This window comes from Onychomys torridus, chromosome 14, assembly GCF_903995425.1.
Source record: "Onychomys torridus chromosome 14, mOncTor1.1, whole genome shotgun sequence".
In the NCBI taxonomy this organism is placed as follows: domain Eukaryota; kingdom Metazoa; phylum Chordata; class Mammalia; order Rodentia; family Cricetidae; genus Onychomys; species Onychomys torridus.
The window spans coordinates 23,242,168-23,259,563 of record NC_050456.1 but is presented as its reverse complement, the minus strand read 5'-3'; the positions used below and the strand labels follow the sequence as shown (position 1 = coordinate 23,259,563).

At 42.4% G+C, this 17,396-nt stretch overlaps 2 pseudogenes; one reads left to right on the top strand and one right to left on the bottom strand.

The window, feature by feature from the left end:
* Positions 1-11,500: 11,500 nt before the first annotated feature.
* Positions 11,501-11,635, top strand: LOC118595965 (annotated as a pseudogene).
* Positions 11,636-13,688: 2,053 nt separating this feature from the next.
* On the bottom strand, positions 13,689-13,790 carry LOC118595964 (annotated as a pseudogene).
* Positions 13,791-17,396: the final 3,606 nt, after the last annotated feature.

Genomic DNA, 17,396 nt, shown 5'->3' with positions numbered 1-17,396 from the left:
TGGATATTATAAATGTAATTTTTAGTTGACAACTGTTCAGTGTATATAGTTTTACTATGTTAAAGTTAAAATCCTTCCTTTTCATTTAGACAAAAAGGGAGGATGGGGAATATTACTTTAGGCAAATATGTGTTACATTTGTTTATGCTGCATTTGTTTAATGATGTAAAGATGTGTTGCTTTGCTTGCCTAAGGCACCTGATGGCAAATAGCTAGGCAATAGAGGGATAGGCAGGGTTGGCAGGCAGAGAGAAGAAGTAGGAGGAGAAATCTAGACTCAAGAGAAGAAGGAAGAAAGATGGAGGGAGAAAGAGAGGGAGACTCCTGGGAACAGCCAGCCAGGCAGCCTCCCTAAGGCAAATCATAGATGAAGAGAAACAGGTTAATTTACATTTTAAGAGCTAGTGGGACAAGCATAAGATAAGGCCAAGCATTCATAACTAGTAATACATCTCTGTGTCATGATTTGGGATCTGGCAGCCAAAAGAAAGCCCAGTACAGTCTTTGTCTCCTTTTATACTTATCTGTTTTAAGATAATTACAAAATTTGGGTGTTAATTATAAAACATTCATCAATATTTAAGGAAGACATTTTTATTTGAAGCAACATCATTTAAACTTTCTCTTATTGTTCCTGTCTTGGTCTTTAAGTGTGAGACTTGATGGCTGTATAATATTCTACACTGTGTACTCATATGTAAATATTTCCAATTCCATAGACATTTAGATGCTTTCTAATTTATAAATAGAAAATAATCCTCTCTTTCGGTCTCCCCTTCTCCAAATGAATAGAACTTTTGATCTTAAACTTTCTTATTTGACCTTCAGCCATGGCTTGCTGACCTGTTGAGCCTGTCTTTATTTGCCAGTCTCTTTTTCCATAAGATTTCCAGATCTCAGCAACTCTACCAGCAGAGGAGAGACTGTGGACTTCAGAAGCCCTTGCTTATTTTGAATACCGCATGCTGGAGACCTGTGTGATGATAGGTTTTCTTATTCTGGGCTTTCAGGAAGCTTGCTACAGGTGCAAACCTGCCTGCTTTTAAGTTTACCTTACACCTTCCCTTTCCATGAGCCCTTACAGGTCCCCAGTGTCCTCTCCATGTCCCCTCCATAGAGGATGCTGTGACCCCAGGAGGTGACAAGCCATTTCCTTTGATTTCTCAAGTCCTCATATACCAACAGCTTGAGTCAGTGAGCAGTACTCGACATGCAAGTGGAGTGATGGAGTACAAACTGCTTTTCTTACTTAAAAAGACTTCACTTTCCAATGGGTAAAATCGAGGAAGCTAAGTGATAGATGGGACTCAGCAACTCATTTGTTTTCCTCCCATATTGCAACTTGGGAGTTCATGATAGAGATTAAAGAATGGGCTTGGTTGACATGAGTGCATTGGCAGCCGAATGTGTACATCCATCCTTCTGGGGTAGACAGGACTAGCCCAGTGGCTTCCAAAGGAGAGGTGGTGGCAAACCAATTCTGCCTTGGAAATAAGGTTGACTCTGACGTCGTGAGACCTACAGTGCCAACAGGAGCAAGTGCCATGTGGACCTCATTCCCTGCAGAACCAGAGCTCGTCTTCCTCCTTCAATGTGTGTTGCTGCTCCCTGGAAATGAAACATCCTGTAAAATGATCTGCACTTGGCATAAGGTGATCACAAAATACTATGTAAAAGATAGTTCTTGAAGCCCAAAGAGGTGGCTCAGTGGTTAAGAGCACTTGCTGTTTTTCCACAGGACCCAGGTTTGATTCCCAGCACCCACTTGGTAGCTCACAACCAGCTGTAATTCAAGCTCTAGGTGACCCAACACCCTCTTCTGGCCTCCACTGGCACTGCACACATGTGGTGCACATACATGCATGCAGGCAAAACACCATACACATAAAATTAAATTAAATTAAACTTAAAAAAAAGATGGCTCCCATAATCAATTATTCTTACAAAACCTAGAGGTTATATAAATGTATAAAGTTAGGTTCTATAAAAAACAATGGCATTAACTTTTTTTTTACTTACATTGATTGCATATATGTGCCATAATTTCTCCCATTTTTCATCTATATTTTAAATTTTTACTACAATAAACAAATATTAAATTGTGATGAATGAAAATTAGCTTATCACATTGTATCACTGAGTAGAAGAACAGATTTTTTTTTCCTCTCTCACTTGTGATGAATTATTAGGACGAAAAATAAATTGGGGTGGGAACTCAGACAAAATTACTTCAAGCTTGTTCCAGCATGCAAGGCTTTATGAAGTTACCACCCGAACCGGCCGCTGAAATAGGTGACAAATGGTGTCAGAAGTTGGATTCCCTAGGACGTGTATACGAGCTGTGGAAGCCAGCTTCAGTGAGACAACACTTCTTGGAAAGATCCAGACGGAGCTGGTACTTGCCCCTGGAACACCTAGTTCTTATTGCTGTGGCACTCCCAGATACCTCCTCATGGCTTCTGAAAGCCCTGCTCTGCCCCCAGGAACTTCTCAGCACACCACGCTTCATCAGAGGATTATGTTCTGAACAACAGTGAGATTCCAGGGCCAAGGACCAGTTAGTTTGTCTCCCTTGCCTTTTCTCATTACAGATGGTTGTGAGCCACCACGCAGTTGCTGGGAATTGAACTCAGGACCTCTGGAAGAGCAGTCAGTGTTCTTCACCTCTGAGCCATCTCTCCAGCTCCCCCCTGCCTTTTCTTTGCCTCGTGCCATATTAATAGTTTGGAATACTGTTTTTAGAATACATGGTATCTCATGGGATCCCAAGGGACAGATCTAGCTGGAACTGAGGATGGGACTAGAATCATGCTCTTGGATGTGGTCAGACCTCTGCCCATTTCTGATCTCTGCTTCTGCTTCTTTTTCCTCTTGCTGCTGTCCATCCCCAAGTTCACAGGCTGGAAATTTGATCTTCAATAGCTCTCCAAGCATTCACTTGTTAGGCGTGGCTGCTTGGAGAGAGCCTGGTTCAGCTCCATCCTGGCTGGTTTCTCTGTTCCTTCTTTCTCCTCTTCCAATTTCAAACGTTCAGAGAAAGGACTGAATGGCCCATCCTAAGTCAGGGGCCCCTTCCTGGAGAATGTGTGGTAGTTTGGAAAGGAAGGGAACATGTTGTCCTACATTGTTTCTCCAACCACACGAATAGAAGAGATAGATTCTCTCTCTCTCTCTCTCTCTCTCTCTCTCTCTCTCTCTCTCTCTCTCTCTCTCACTCACACACACACACACACACACACACACACATGTATGTGCAAAAATGTATAATCAAGAATAATGATTCAGAAATGCAAATGACAAATTGGGGGCCATTTTTGCACAAAAATAAATCAGCCTTTAAATAGCCTGAGAAGTCATTATTGTTCTAAATCATTCCGTAACTTGATAGTTACCTGATAACTAGAACTCTGTATTTCAAGTGACTTTGTGCAATAAGTCTTAAGGAAGGTGGGAAGTTTTAGAAAAAGATAATAATCCTGAATACAGGAGTAGAAGGACTTGCTAACATTGTAAGTGTTAGCTCAGCAACATATTAAAAAATTGTACTGATGAATGTGCAAAAATAATAGATATTTAGTTATTTGGGGGAGCTTATATTCTCCCCTCCCTCTGTCTCTCTGTTTCTTCCTGTTATAAAAGAAAATATGCCCTTTCCCAGACTGTGTAGTTCTGGAGTGCCCATGAAATTCTAAGTGCCCTCCATACCCATAGCCTTTGACAGAAAATAGCTTCCGATAACTCTTTCTTTAGAAGGATGTTGCACTCCACCAGACACGGCTGTGAGTCGCCCTGCTAGAAACGGCCCTGTAGCAGGGCCCTGCTCTGGATGATATCAAAGTGGCCCAGCTCCCCTTCCCCTCTTGGTAAGTACACAGAGAAGTCGGGATGTTCTACGCACCCTTTTGAAGAGAGAACGTGTAGTTGGAGTTTTCCTGCCCGGCCCACAGTCAGGACAAATCACTCTTACCCGTCAGTCCCACAGTCGCCCAGACTCAACCAAGTAAACACACAGAAACTTATATTGCTTATAAACTGTATGGCCATGGCAGGCTGCTTGTTATCTACTTTTTCTATCTTAAATTAACCCATTTCTGTTAGTCTATACTTTGCCACATGGCTTGTGTCTTACCGGTGTCTTTACATGTTGCTTTTCATGGCAGCGGCTGGCAGTGTCTCTTTTCCCCAGCCTTCCACCTCCCAGAATTCTCTTCTCTCTTGTCCTGCCTAAACTTCCTGCCTGGCCACTGGCCAATAAGAACTTTATTTACTCAGAGTGATATCCACAGCAAGAACGAGATGTTCAGAACTCCAGAGCTGATGGCCCACCAGAGCCACTACGATATTTTGAACAATGATGCACTGCTTCTAGTTTGGCATGGAGCCTGCTGTAATGATCCATGTCAGAGGACTGGATTTGGGGGTCAGAGTACAGCTTCCGAGAAATTCTCTATGCCTGCCTCACTTCCCTATAGAAGTAACCTCCATTAACTAATATATTTTTATTGCTGTTGATAATTTCTTTGGGACAAATTTCCCCAAATGAATGAAAGGAGTCTAAATGTATTTGAATGACTCTACATAGAGATTGTTACATTGTTTGGCAATACTGTTTCTAAAGATTTTTCCCCTCTGGATTGGCTCATTGTAGGATTGATTCTCTTTCTGTATAACCTTACCCCTCCCCACATCTACAAAGACTATCCGTCTGCAAATGATATCATTCAGTTGCAAATTCATCACCATTTTAAAATGGTGGAAAGAAGAACAGTATTAACTAGGTTGTTGGGATGTTTCTCACTTAAATGCTTTATTTAATAATTATCAAAACCCTACTTTTACTGTTGAGCACATATAAAAAAGAAACACAAACAAAACATGTTGGTTACTGAATTTTCTATGGCTTGGTTGTGGGCTGAGTATCACCTCAGAGCCCATTGTAATGGAAGACATGGTCCATGGGGCAATGGTGGAACCTTGGGAAGTGAGCCTAGCCGAGGTCTTCAGGTTACTGGAGCATCCCTTTGGTAGGTACTTCTTGTGGAAGTCATTAGAATTTCTCTGAGGAGAGTTGTAAAAGATCTGAGTTTGGCCCCACCCCACCCTCTTTGCTCATGGATCAGGTTGTGACCACTCATTTGCTCCACACACACTCTACCATGACTCTAAACAAACCTCCTTTCTTTATAAGTTGGCTGCCTCCGACATTTCTTTGCAGTTATGCAAAGTTGACTAATACAGGATCATTAATTTTTAGAATCCAAATCTTGAGTATTATTTATTATTTTAAAATTGTGTGGATGTGTCTGTGGCTGAGTGGAGGTATATGCATGTGAGTTCAGACACCTAGGGAGGCTGGAGGTGATGAATGCCCTTGATCTGGAGTTACAGGCAGTTGTAAGGTGCCCAACATTGGTGCTGGGACCTGAACTGGGTTCCTGGGCCACTCTTGACTAGTGAATCATCTCTCTAGCCCCTGGGGCTTTTCTTCTGTAACTCTCAGGATTCTCTCTGTTCTTGTCTTCCATCACACGGTGTGGTCTTGCTCCTTCAAGAGCTATTGATAACTTGGTGTTACTTTAACATTTTTTTCTGTTGAGGCTGGAGAGACATGTCAGAGCACTCTGCTCTTGCAGAGGACCCATGTTCAATTCCTAGAATCTACAACAGGCAGCTACAGATCCAGGGGTTCTGATGTCTGCTTCTGGCCTCCACAGGTACCACATGCATGTAACACACACACACACACACACACACACACACACACACACACAAATAAATAAATAAATAAAGTTAAAACTTTTTAAAATAAAAAAAAATTTCTCACAGGGCAGTGGTGGCACACACCTTTAATCCCAGCACTTGGGAAGCAGAGGCAGGTGGATTCCTGTGAATTTGAGGCCAGCCTGGTCTACAGAGTGAGTTCCAGGACAGCCAGGGATACACAGAGAAACCCTGTCTCAAAAAAATATAAAATAAAAACCAAAAACCAAAAACCAACAACAACAAAAAAACAAACAAAATAAAATAAAATAAAGATTTCTCTGTTAATACCGCTGAGATTTTCTTGTAAGCCTTTGACACCCTCTCTCTAAGTTTTAATGCTGACCTTTAGATAGTCTACAAACACATTAATAGATGCTTTGAAGCAATGACATTCCACACACTTTACTCAAATGGCCCTTAATTATTTTGTTAAGTGCAATTTCCAGAGGGTTGAATTTGTCCAGTCTAGTCAGTCAGACAGACAGAAGGCACACAAGATACATTAGTCTGTTGTCTGTCAAAAATGACAAGAGATTGTCAGCTGTAAAACACATCGTGGTTTCATAGACGCTAAAATGCAATGCACATTGTACATAGCATGTACCGAAGACTCTAAAATCTGTAATCCTATTCTAGGTCATTAAACAATCCTCATTGTGTGATTGACTTGCTCATACCTCAAACTCAAATTCATCTATATGAGTTTTCTGTTACTACTGTGAAAATATCCCTGCGAATTTGGTGGCTTAAAGCTACACAAGTTGTCTTTCAGTTCTGGGAGCAGGAAGTGCAACCAAAGTTTCACTGGGTTAGAATTTGATGCCCGGGGTGGGTGGGGGGTTGGGTGGAGGGGGTGGGGGGTAGGGGAGTGGGGGAGGTGCAGTGGGGGGGGCTGTGCTCCTGCTGGAAGTGCCAGGGCAGAATTCATTAGATTCTTTTCCCACTAGCAAAGACTACCTATATTCCTTGGCTTATGGCTCTTTCCACCTTTAAAGCCAGCAGTAAGAAATCACTTTCCATCACTGATTTTACTCTCTTGGAGCTCTCTTTCACCTATAAGGTTGTTTGTAGCTTTGTTTGAACTACTGTGGTAGTTTGAATATAATTTGCCCCCATAAACTCATAGTGAATGGCATTATTGGGAGGCATGGCTTTGTTGGGGTAGGTACGACCTTGTTAGAGGAAGTATGTTACTGTGGAGACAGGCTTTGAGGTTTCATATATGCTCAAGTCATGCCCAGTATCTCAGTTCACTTCCTGTTGCCTTTGGACCAAGATGTAGAATTCTCAGCTCCTTCTCCAGCACCATGTCTGCCTGCACTCTGCCATACTCCCAGATGCCATGCTCCCCTCCATGATGATAATGGACTAAATCTCTGAAGCTATAAGCCATCTCAAGTAACTATTTTCCTTTATAAGAGTTGCCGTGGACATGGTGTCTCTTCACAGCAATAGAATACTGACTAAGACACCTACCTTGAAAGTCAAGGGCCATCTCTTTCTTTCAAAATTCTTCATTTAATCACACCTATAAAGTACCTTTTTCATGGAAGCCGGTATATTCACAGGTGTTGGGCACTAGAATGTTGAACAACTTAGAGTGGGGTCATTATTCTATCACCATGTATAAAACTAAATTCATGGTACTCTTCTTTATTCAAGTTCTTTTTCCTTCAGGCTTTTCTATCTCAAGGATTTAAGCCATAACTAAGCACTTTCCATCACCAGACATCATTCTAGAATCTTCCCTTTGATTCATTTCCCACATCAGTCAATCAACCATTTAGTTCACTTCTGCCATTTCTTCCTATTAAGAGTGCTTAGTCTAGCTGGGTGTGGCGGTGCATACCTTTATTCCCAGCACTCGGGAGGCAGAGTTCAAAGCCAGCCAGCCAGTCTCATCTTCATAGTAAGTTCCAGGACAACCAGAGCTACATAGTAAGACCCTGTCTCAAAAAGATTACTGCCTGCCCCCCTCAAAAAGAGCCTAATAGTTCTGTGGTTTGGTCCTTAGCAACCTCTCACTTTTCTGCTGCTGTGACCTCCCAGCCAACTTCCTGCCATAGAAGTGGTGTATCTCAAAACATGCTATAGTGAAATTTGGGGTGAGGAAGTTTCTGGTTTGCTTTGTTTTTGTTCTTGGTACTGGGCATTGATCCCAGCACCTCTTCTCTGCTAGCCAAGTGCTCTACCACTAAGTTACCCCCAGTCTCCCTTTCACTTTGGATTTTGAGATAGTCCCTAGCGGGGCTTCCAGGCCCTGTAGGGGTTACAGTTTTGACACTTCCTGGCATCACATGCTGCCGGGGATGCAGGTGCAGTCAGACACCAACGTCTGCATCTGGGGACCTAGTTCCTTAGTGTCACACCCTAGTCTGTCAGCTCCACAGCCATGGGAGCCCAACACTGCCGGTCTGGCTACTGAGACTAAAGGTACTCTTGGCTTTGAAAAGCACTTCTCAATATTTCCTGACACTGGCCTTCTACAGTGTCCTCCTCACACTGCTCATTGCCAAGACAGATCTTTCTTCAGCTCTACTCTTCCTCCATTAATTCCTCCATCCACTCTCTGTCCTTACTGACCCCCCCCCCACAAAACAAAACAAAACAAAAAACAAAAAACAAAAAAAAAACAAAAACAAACAAACAAACAAAAAAACCCAGCCAGGCACCAAGACTGACTGGACTCCCCTTGGGGCACTTCTTACCCCTCCTCCATAGCTCCCACCATAGCCAGGAAATCCTATTTCACCTTACCAATCATGAACAGCCTGGTGCTGGGTCATGCTTCATCCTATATTTCACTGACAAATGGAGTCTGGAAATATTGCTGCCATAAAGTCACACTCCCTCTGTCAAAATCCCTCAGCAGCTCTTGATCCTGTGTCATATTAACTCCAAGCTTCCCCGTGTGGCCTTCAAGGCCCCCCGTAATTTGACTCATATCTCTCAAGTTTACATGAGTCTCTGTCGTCCCACCACCTGCCCCAGACAGGACTGGCCTGCCGCCTCCCTGGCCTCACTGCCACTCCCGCCATGGCATTGCCGTCAATGCCCATACATTCCCTTCTGCCATCCCAGACCTTCTCCTTTAACCTGGTTCGGTCACTTCATCCTTCAAGTCTTGACTCCCTAACTCATCCTTGCCTCTGAACTTACCGAGGACATGGTAGGACACAGGATGTTGCCGTCTTTTGCTCATTAGTCCGTCTCCAGCTAAAGTTCAGCTAACTCACAGCGAGGCCGCTGCTTTAGAGTTTCTTGTTTTCCTATGTGAGTAGTGAATTTTTTTTCTCACTGGTTCTTGGAATTATCACCAAAGGCAGAAACTCATTCCTAGTTTGTGACTAGTTTATTGACTCAATTTTTTTTTTTTTTTTTTTTTTTTAGGATTTCAAGCAATGAAGATATCAAGATGTTAGATGGATGTTAGATGGATATCGAGATGTTAGTTCATGGATTTCTGTTGATGGGTGAGTAGCTCCTGACTGCCGGAAACCCTAGTGACATCCACTATTCCCAGCTGCTGAGGAGACCGTAAAAATCACTAAGATAAGCTAAACGTGAGCATTATAAAAGTCGACCTCCAGACTTTTCTGTATCAGGTTCTGTCACATAAAACTAAACAGTAGAGAGGGTGGGAGGGAGCAGACTACTTGATGTCTAGCCCCATTCTCAGGAAATGCAGTACCCTTGACTTCGAGGAGAGTCACAGAACCATCTAATGGTCTAATCAAGATAATTGGCACATGAGAGCAGGGTGAAAAAATTCAGATTCATAGGAGACTAAATCACTGCTCCAAAGAAACAAGCTCCACACCATTTTACTAAAGGTGATGGCACCCCCAAGCCAACACGGAGGTGGACATCATTACAACTGCAACACATGTGTACAGGGCACCCATCTGAGAAATGCTACCCAGGACGACTCCTCTCCACAGACTTGTATGTCAATGTGCACGATTGATTTCACAGACATATGTGCCTAGATTGATTTTATAGATATGTAGACAAATGTGCCATCAATGCATGATTGGTTTCACAGACACGTGTGCTAGCATATGATCAATTTCACAGACACATGTGCCTACATATGATTGATTTTACAGACATGTAGACATATGTGCCAATTCATGATTGGTTTCACAGACATGTGTCAGTTGGTGATCGATTTCACAGACAAGTGTGCCAACGCATGATCGATTTACTGGTTTTGACACCTTTACAACCTGGCCAGTTAAAAGTTGTTCAGATCTTTCCAGTGAGAAGAGGCCATATTTATGCATACAGTGATTCTCAGGCCACTGCCACCAAGCTGGGTACATGCATGGTCACACACACAACATGCCCAAATCATTAGCTGTTTGTGCCCTAGATGTAAAACAGGGAATTCCCCAGATGAGTTTTAAATTCCAGAGCAATTACTACATCCAATTTGAAGAGCCAGAAGGAAGAGCATTCTGCCAAGTAGCTATTAGTGATGGGATTGCCTCTGCTTCCAAGTCTGTGCTGGATTAACTCTTAAAGCACTCATTTACTCTTCAGAACATGCCATGGTGCCACATTGCCTAAAGAAAAGCCACCATCTTCAAAACTTAAGGAGGTAGAAGAAAGTACGGCTACATTTTCTTTTACATCGGAGCCTATGTCTAACGAGCTGGCTGAAAGGAAAAACATCAAAAGCTTTTTTTTTTTTTTGCCTTAGACAAAACAGTATTAAATATCAAGTTTCTTTAAATAGATTAGACATTTAGGTCAATGCACTCATGGTCTTGTGACCATTATAAAGACACAGCTGCATTGGAGCTGCTTGTTGGAGACTCACTAGTTTTTGTGGCTGAATTGTTTTCAGAGCCAACACTGCTTTGATTGTGTTTTCCCAGCAGGGAGTGGTAGGATGCAGGGTCCCCCAGGCCCTTTCACTTCAGAAGTGCTCATGAAAGATGAAGGGGACACTGGTCTGTGTCTTCTTACATCTTCCCAGGCCCAAGACCATGGTGCAAGTTTGAGCTGGTCTCAGAAAAACCTTCTCAGCACAATGCCAGCAGGTCACTATTGTCCCACAGGTGATACCTGAGGTCAGACTCACCTGTAGCTTTTCACCTAGAAGGATTAGAAACTCAAAAAAAAAAAAAAAACAAAAAAAACTTACCTTCCGAAATTGTCAGTGCCCACAAAACTGGGGAAAAGAAACAATGAGATTCCAGTTCATTGATTCTCTGTGGTTTCAGTTTCATGATGCTTCTCCCCCCCCCCCTCCTCCTCCTCCTCCTTCTTCTTCTTCTTTTGGTTTTTCGAGACAGAGTTTCTCTCTATAACAACACTGGCTATCCTGGAACTGCCTCTGTAGACTAGGCTAGCCTTGAACTCACAGAGATCCACCTGCCTCTGCCTCCCAAGTGCTAGGATTAAAGGTGTGTGCCACCACTACCCTAAAATCAATGTGACCAAAGCCATCTTGTCCTCTGTCCTTGTTTTTATGGATCAGGAAACTGAGTCAGACTCATACTATGTCCCCTCTGTCCTCTACTACCCTTCTGCTTGGCTGACCACAGTCTGCATTCAGCAGATCCTTGTGGTTCTGATTCTGTCATCTGTGGACTTTGAGACTGACATACGGAGTGTTCTGTGAAATATTTTGCACAAAAATGATTGAATAGTAATAAAGTGATTTTATCAATTGGTAAAATTCTAAATACTATTTATTTCAGGGATTAACTTAATGTTATAAAAATACAAAATGATCATGCAGGTGGTTTCCCCAGGGCATGACTTGTCCATTGTACTTGGGATGTGCTATGATTTCCCCAAACATGAGAAATTCAACTGCACAAGCTGTGGTAGTGGGGGACTACATTTGTGCTCTCCTCTGGTTAAAAGAAAAGGGGTGCTGTTATTTATTAAACGGTACTGTTTATGTGCAAGAGAAGCCACAGGCACAGCAAAACCCACTCTAAGAATTTATTAAGGGAAGGAAGGGAACAGAGGAGTGTGAATAGGCCCGTGGAATAACCATGCAGGAAAAGAGAGAAGGAATAGGTAGAACCCACTTTTATAGGTCCCCCGCACCATGCTCATATGGGTTTATGTAGCTACACCATGCATATGCATAGATTATGTGATCACCATTCTTGCAGATTACATGATCACACAGCACATGGATTACATAGGATGTAAGGCCCCAGGATGAGTAAGCATCTTGCCTGGCTACTGGACAGTGCATTTGTGGTCATGTTGCTGGGGGAGTAGCTAGGAATTTTAACAGGTGCAAATCTAATATGGATGGAAAAAGTTGAATTATGTGTCAAGATGATAATACCAGTCCATCTCAATTCAAAATACAGCAGAGATTAAATTATCTACAACAGCTTCCTAGAAATGCAGGGTGTTACACACTCATTTAAATTCCCAGCTAAAGGAAAAATCATACACGTCTGTAATTCCAGAACTTGGCAGTGGAGGCAGGAGGATCTAGAGGTGAAGCCCAGTCTGAGCTATGGGAAGAAGTCCAGAGGAAGAAAGTGGGAAGGAGAAGGGTGAGAAAGAGGAGGAAGAAGAGAAAGAGGAGGAGAAGTCACTAGTGCTTTTTAAGGACTCAAAAAATATTTATGCTTCTTTTCTGGACCTATGCAGGAGACACAGTACACTTTCCCTCAGTTTGACCTTTTGTCAGTGGGATTGGTCTAGCCTGGCCTCCCACCTCTTCCCTTCGAGAGTGCCCACATAGGTTCACTTTTCTTCATTATACCGAAAGTGAAAATACCATTACCACTCACATATTAGTGGGAAATATTTCTACTTGGTTGCTGTCTTAGTCATTATTCTATTCTTGTGAAGAGTCACCATGACCATGGCAACTCTTATAAAGGAAAACTTTTAACTGGGTGGCTACAGTTTCAGAGGTTTAGTCCATTATCATCATGGCCTGACATGGCAGCATGCAGGCAGACAGGGTGCTAGAGAGGTAGCTGAGAGTTGTACATCCAGATCAGCAGGCAGCAGGCAGAGAGAGACACTGGATCTGGCTTGAGCATTTGAAACCTCAAAGCCCACCCCTAGTGACACACTTCCTCCAACAAGGCCACACCTCCTGATCCCTGTCAAGTAGCACCCCTCCTTAATGACCAAGCATTTGAATATGTAAGGGGGGGCATTCCTATTCGAACCCCCACAGTTGCCCATTAAAAATCATCTGCTTTCCTTAGGAGAGCAGGAGATCCCAGCTGGATCAAGAACAGAAAGGGAGAACAAGGAGTTGGCTGTTTGGAACCTTGGGCTTACACAGGGACACTTTGCTCAGCCTGGAAGGAGAGGACTGGACCTGCCTGTACTGAATCACCAAGTTTAAATGAATCCCCAGGGGAGTCTTGGCCCTGGAGGAGATGGGAATGGAGGGTAGGGGTGGGGGCGGGAGGGGGGAGGACAGGGGAACCCATGGCTGATGTGTAAAATTAAAACACAAGTATAATAAAGTGGGAAAAAAAAAACATCTGCTTTCAAATATTCCCAAACTCTGAAACTTGAATGATAATCTATGGGGCTTCAAACCCAGGCATTGATAGTTCTTAAAATCCCCCAGGTGTCTGAAAGGTGCAGGCAAGTTTACCCCTGCCTCAAAGGAAGAGGATGAACCGCTGCTGGAGGAATGCCTTAGGTCTGCTGAAGGTAAAGCCACTGCTGCTCTTCAAAGGTCATCAGTGACACCCCAAAATCCTCAACGTACTTCACTGTAAGTGTCACATGCTCCAGGACTGGAGCTGAGAAAACAATGGGGCAGATCCCCACATGGTTACAGGTTGGACAGCTCTGGCTTGCCAGAGAAGACTGTGTATACATTTTCAGTAACACGATAGTGCTAACTCAGCCATGGTTGAACATTTAACCCATAGAAATTGCCAAACACAGATCAGATCAGAACTGTTTACTAAGTTTATCAGTCAAGGGGAAATCGCAGGGGTCAGCACATCTGGAGCGCAATGGATAAGCTTCACCCTGGGAAAACCACCTTCATGGTCATGGTGTCTCCCCTCCCAAGTAACATCAAATTTATCTTTTTTTAGCCCCAGATAAGTATAGTTATTTTATTCAGAAATCAGTAAATAATGTTATAGCAATGGATAGAACTGAAGTCCCTGGCCTTGGTTAGACCTAAGAGGTAGAATCCGATTTGGCTCATTAGCAAGACAGAGCTTGGTTCTTTCACTTCACTGGAGGAAAATAAGGAGAAAGCTGAAGCCAAGTAGTAAAAATATCAAGAGTCTGCTGTTGCCATCAGGATCCTGGTAGCATTGCACATAAGTACAAAAGGATAGTAAGAAGTGGATATAAAACCACTGTGGTAGTTTGAATGAAATTGGCCCCCATAAGCATGAATGACACTATTAGGAGGCGTGGCTTTGTTGGAGGAAGTGTGTCACTGTGGAGGTAGGCTATGAGATCTCACGTATGCTTAAATCACTCCCAGTGTACAACACATACAGACCTTTGTAGGCAGAGTTTTCTGTCCTACCGGCCAGACCTTGAAAACATACCTAATATGACTATTATAGATGACTATTAACCTATATTTCTTAATTATACATTATATTTTCAAATGAGTTACATAAGTACAACACCCCAAACAAGAGTAGAAACATACATATAGTATAGCAAAGATAACTTTAAATTTGTATCAATAAACCAAAATCCATACCAATGTAAAATATGTTTAGATTAATAGTTTCTTTTTTGGATTAAAGTAGATTCAATAATTATCCTTTTATCTCATCGTTCCTATATCATATCCCCCTTTTTTCCTTTAGAAAGAGATCTTTGAATTTAATTCTTTTGTTTAGCTTTTTTAAAATTTATTTATTTATTTTTACTATGACCAATAACAACTTGTAATCAACCCCCCTTAAATGATAACAAACATCCATAATCCTTTTGGGGATATGGGCATTGTTTTTTAGATGACTTTCTATTGTTGTATTTTGGCACTTGAATTTTTGGGGGAACCTTGAGAAAATCAGGATAATTGCTAGATCTTGACTGGAGTAGTTTGTGAGGTTGAACCATCTCAGCTCCAGCCTTGAAGTTGTTCTGGATGCAGAACTCTGGGAGACTATGACAGAGGCATTCTGAGATGCTGGATCACCTGGGCTATCCATTTTTATTGGTGTTTGGTCTCCTTGTTCTGAAAATACATAAAATATTTAAAGGTAACATACATAGCTGTATTAATAGAAGTATAGATTGTGTTTTGTACAGAAGTTAGTCAAAAAATGATTTTTTGTTTTATGTTTGAACAGATAAAATACATATTACATCTTTAATAGTTTTTTCCTGGGTTTATTCCTTTATGTCTGTAGTCAGAATTTTCAGGGGTTCTTCCTTGATCAAATCTGATCTATATCAACCCAGAATGAATCCACAGCCTCTCATTTCCTGTGGAAATAAAAGCATAACCTCTCCCTGAAAGCAGCGTATCTTTTGACTTCCATTTTGAAGTTGACATATTAAAAATATATAGGTTGGTTTGATCCAGCAGTTTCATAATCCACTGTGACTTAGCAGCTGTTCCTTCATTAGTAACCAGAAAATCTGAAGACAACACAACAGCATACAGAATCCAGACTCTCTGTGTATTTTGTATGTTTATGTGGCTAATTATTTATTTGTTTTTCTGTACTCCTTTTTTTAAAGGAATTTACTTTATTATTTTTAAACTATTTTTTATTCTATGACTATATATACTCTTTCTTTTTTCTCTCTCAAGCCTATGTATATTTTTTAAACATACTATAACCCATTTTTTAGAGGCTTTATCTGTCTGGATCAGTCTTACTGTGTATCTGTTATCTTTTTGTTTGTTTGTATGAGCCAAACTTAGACCACTGTGAAACTTACATCATAGTGTGCTGGTGGCTGGCTCCTCCCACCTTGACTCCCTGAGAGTTCAGCTGGAGAGTTACCTCCCCAGCTCTGGGAAGTTGTTGGGTCCATGCTGCTACTGAGTAGCACTCTGCCTGCTGCTCTTAAACCCCTTTAAGTGTTTGGTAGCAGGGCCTCTTAAAGGAGCCACACCCCTGTTTGTCACTCGTATCTAGTATGGAGCCTAACTGAGAAAAGGTGGTTATCAGGAAGCTGCTTTAGGCTCCATTTCTGTGTGCTAAGAATCTTTTTTTAAGCTTTGTTAGGTCTTGTGTGAAATTTTCAGCCCCACATTGGAATGCCATTTGTAGGTAGAGTTTTCTGTCCCACCAGGCAGTTCACAAATAATCACTCAAAGACTTATTATTAATCATAAATGACGATCCTCAGCTCAAAAATATCATAAATGAATAGCTGATAGCTCAGGCTTGTTGCTAGCTCTTATATTTTAAATTAACCCATATTTCTTACCTACCCTCTGCTATGTGGCAGTACCATCTTTCAACACAACATGTTCATCTTGCTTCCCTCTGTATCTGCCCGTGACTCCCAAGACTCCTCCCTTCTTCTTCCCAGCATTTTCTCTGTCCCCAAAATCCTGCCTAGCTACTGGCTAATCATCTTTTTATTAACAATGAGAGCAACGCATTTTCACAGTGTACAGAAGGATTATTCCATAGTAGACCTTCCCACTGAGAAAGCCAATATTTCCTCAATTTGCTTTGCTACTTGTGACCATTCATCCCAACTGCCAACTCGATTGGCTGAGAAGTGCCAAGGATATCAAGAAAGCACTGAAAGGGTGATTCCAAGAGAAGGCTAAATGGGAAGACCCATGCTGAACTCAGGCGATAATGTGCTGTAGGCTGTGTGGTGCTTTGAATAAGAATGGCTCCTGCTGGGCAGTGGTGGAGAAAGCCTTTAATCCTAGGGAGGCAGAGGCAGGTGGATCTCTGTGAGTTCGAGGCTAGCCTGGTCTCCAGCTAGAGTTCCAGGAAAGGTGCAAAGCTACATAGAGAAACCCTGTCTCAACCCCCGCCCCCCGCCCCCAAAGGCTCCAAAAGGCTCCTATATTTGCATGCTTAGCACCAGGGAGTGGAACAGTTTGTCAGGATTAGAAGGATTAGAAGGATTAGGAGGCGTGGCCTTGTAGGAGGAAGAGTGTCACTGTGGGTGGGCCTTGAGGTTTCAAAATCCATGGCAGGCTAGTCTCTCTCTCTCTCTCTCTCTCTCTCTCTCTCTCTCTCTTTCTCGCTCTCTCATCATGACATTAGCGTTTCTGCTCTGCCATGCCCTCCCTGAGGTAATGGATTGGAATTTTTAGCCAAAATAAATCTTCTTTCCCTTTAAGTTACTTCTATCACCTGAAAGTTCAAGTTCAGTCCAAAACAACCAAAACTTATCACTTCTCAATAAGTATTCTCTTCTGGTTTAAAACTATCCTTTAGGGAATCTTCCAGGGGCTCCCATATCAGTGGGTAAGGAGTCCAGCCATCATTTTCCCCTAAACAGCCAACATTCCTAATTCTCAGTGTCCTTTTGTGTCTCTCAGCACATTTTCTGGGGCCTTGAAAGGTTCTACCGTGCCACAGGTCAGCCACGTGGAGTCAGGCTTGGGAGCAATGAGGTGTCAGGCCTAGGGAGTCTCTCAGCACTTTTTCTGCCTGACATTTGACCTCAGTCTCCTCTGCTCTGTAGTGATCCAGTGGTATGGGGTGGCT